General features: G+C 42.5%; 1 pseudogene; it reads left to right on the top strand.

Moving 5' to 3' along the window:
• Positions 1 to 789: 789 nt before the first annotated feature.
• On the top strand, positions 790 to 3,185 carry LOC101612968 (annotated as a pseudogene).
• The last annotated feature ends 209 nt before the right edge of the window (positions 3,186 to 3,394 follow it).

Genomic DNA, 3,394 nt, shown 5'->3' with positions numbered 1-3,394 from the left:
CTCACAGGCTCATGTATTCCAAATATTTGGTCCCCAGCTAATGGCAGTTTGGGAGGTGGAGGTGTTCTGGAGGTATATATTTTTGGGTTCAGGTTTAGGGGTGTTATGACCAGCTCCCCCTTGCCAATACTGGGTTCACTCTCTTGCGGCTGGTGACATCCAGCCTCTGCTCATGCCATGCTTTCCCTGACATCATGAGTTTCCCCTCAAGACTATAAGACAAAATAAAACCTTCTTCTCATCAGCTGCTTTTGGTCAGGTGCTTTATCCCAGCAAGGAGAAAGTAACTACACATGTTCATGTCTCAGAGTTCACACAACAGAGGGGTTACAACTGAATACATGCATAGTACTTTAAAATGTCACTGTAAGTTCTGTGGCTATCTATATTTATTTAACTATCTTTCATTTTCACTGGCTGAGTTATACTGTGAAAACACCATATATTTGGCCTGGTAACTATAACCACAAGTCATTTCAAGAAAGAATTTAGGAAGGAGGAAGATGAGGAGGAGGAGGGAGAGGGGGAAGGGGAGGGGAGGAAAAGGAGAAAGGCGCAAGGATGGGGAGCTGTTGCCAAAGCTACCACGGCCAAAGTTCTCCCCTCCCCCTCTCCCTTCCCCTCCTCTCTAGGCCCGCAGGAAGGATGGAGACTCAATGTCTGCCTGCAGAATTCAATGGCATAGTGATTGACCTGGGATTGAGTTTCTGAAGCCTATGAAAGGTAGAAACTCAACCATGGTTTCTTTCTCACCTCAACAGCATTCACTTCCTTGAAGTCTTCCTCAGGCAGTTATGCTTAAGCATGAACATTGACGACAAACTGGAAGGATTGTTTCTTAACTGTGGCGACATAGACGAAATACAGTCTTCCAGGGCAGTGGTTGTCATGGGCGGAGTGTCTGGCTGGTCCACCGTGTCTGGAGAGCTGCAGGATTCAGTCCTTCAAGATCGAAGTGTGCCTCATCAGGAGATCCTTGCTGCAGATGAAGTGTTACAGGACAGTGAGATGATACAGCAGGATATATCACATGATGAACTCATGGTCCATGAGGAGACCGTGAAAAACGATGAAGAACAGATGGAAACACACAAAAGACTTCCTCAAGGACTGCAGTATGCACTCAATGTCCCTGTAAGTGTAAATCAAGAAATTACTTTTACTGATGTATCTGAGCAACTGATGAGAGACAAAAAAACAAATCAGAGAGCCAGTAGACTTACAGAAAAAGAAGCGGAAGCAACGTTCTCCTGCAAAAATCCTTACAATAAATGAGGATGGATCACTTGGTTTGAAAACCCATAAATCTCATGTTTGTGAGCACTGCAATGCTGCCTTTAGAATGAACTATCATTTACAGAGACATGTCTTCATTCATACAGTCAAAAAACCATTTCAATGTAGTCAATGTGACATGCGTTTCTTACAGAAGTACCTGCTGCAGAGACACAAGAAGATTCACACTGGTGAAAAACCATTTCGTTGTGATGAATGTGGTATGAGATTCATACAAAAGTATCATATGGAAAGGCTTAAGAGAACTCATAGTGGAGAAAAACCTTACCAATTTTTCCAGAACAGATCATGTATTGAAACATAAACATATGTGCCATGAAAATCATGACAAAAAACTAAACAGATGTGCCATCAAAGGTGGCCTTCTGACATCAGAGGAAGATTCTGGCTTTTCTACATCACCAAAAGATAATTCACTGCCAAAAGAGAAAAGGCAGAAAGCTGAAAAAAAATCATCTGGAATGGACAAAGAGAGTGTTTTGGACAAATCTGACATGAAGAAAGACAAAAATGATTACTTGCCTCTTTATTCTTCAAGTACTAAAGTAAAAGATGAATATATGGCTGCAGAATAGGCTGTTGAGATGCCACATTCTTCAGTTGGAGGGTCACATTTAGAAGACGCATCAGGAGAAATACACCCACCAAAGTTGGTTCTCAAAAAAAATTAATAGTAAGAAAAGTCTGAAACAGCCACTGGAGCAGAATCAAACAATTTCACCTTTATCTACTTATGATGAGAGCAAAGTTTCAAAGTATGCATTTGAACTTGTGGATAAACAATCTTTACTGGACTCAGAAGGAAATGCTGACATCGATCAGGTTGATAACTTGCAAGAAGGGCCCAGTAAGCCTGTGCATAGTAGTACTAATTATGATGATGCCATGCAGTTTCTGAAGAAGAAGCGCTGTCTTCAAGCAGCAAGGAACAACAGCAGAGAATATGCGTTGAACGTGGGCACCATAGCTTCTCAGCCTTCGGTAACACAAGCGGCGGTGGCAAGTGTCATTGATGAAAGCACCACAGCATCTATATTGGATTCACAGGCACCGAATGTGGAGATTAAGAGTAATCATGACAAAAATGTTATTCCAGATGAGGTGCTGAGAACTCTGTTGGATCATTATTCCCATAAAGCTAATAGGTAGGTAGCATGAGATTTCCTCCAGTGTTGCAGACACTGAAGTGACTTCTAGCCTATCAGTTAGCTCCTCAGAAGTACCTGAAGTCGCCCAGGCAGAGAGTGTTGGACCCAGCTCCCAAGCATCCACATCAGATAAAGCTAACATGATGCAGGAATACTCAAAGTTTCTGCAGGAGGCTTTGGACAGAACTAGCCAAAATGATGCCTATTTGAATAGCCCAAGCCTTAACTTTGTGACTGATAACCCAACCCTTCCAAACCAGCCAGCATTCTCTTCCATAGACAAGCAAGTCTCTGCAGCCATGCCCATCAATAGCTTTCGATCAGGAATGAATTCTCCACTAAGAACAACTCCAGATAAGTCCCACTTCGGACTCATAGTTGGTGATTCACAGCACTCATTTTCCTTTTCAGGTGATGAGGCAAACCATGCTTCTGCCACATCGACACAGGACTTTTTGGATCAAGTGCCTTCTCAGAAAAAAGCTGAGGCTCAGCCTGTCCTCCAAGCTTACCAGATGAGCTCCTTTGAACAGCCCTTCCGTGCTCCATATCATGGATCCAGAGCAGGTATAGCTACTCAGTTTAGCACTGCCAATGGACAGGTGAACCTTCGGGGACCAGGGACAAGTGCTGAATTTTCAGAATTTCCCTTGGTGAATGTGAATGATAATAGAGCTGGGATGACATCTTCACCAGATGCCACAACTGGCCAGAATTTTGGCTAAAAAAAAAAAATGTGTACTTTAGAACAGATTAATGAAGAGTGGGGTTACTCTGTGTAAAATGGAGTGCTGTACAGATTTAAGAGAAATGCGTTAATAACAAGCTGATATGAATAGCAAGATAATCCAATAACTGCATTTTGTTTGGTTAGTCATCATTCTTTGAAGGGCCTTACATGTTGTCACCTTTATAGAAGCGACGCATTACTTGATTTAGACAGAAACTTG

Source organism: Jaculus jaculus, chromosome 4, assembly GCF_020740685.1.
Source record: "Jaculus jaculus isolate mJacJac1 chromosome 4, mJacJac1.mat.Y.cur, whole genome shotgun sequence".
Lineage (NCBI taxonomy): Eukaryota > Metazoa > Chordata > Mammalia > Rodentia > Dipodidae > Jaculus > Jaculus jaculus.
The sequence above is the reverse complement of the archived record's forward strand: the minus strand, read 5'-3'. Positions and strand labels throughout refer to the sequence as shown.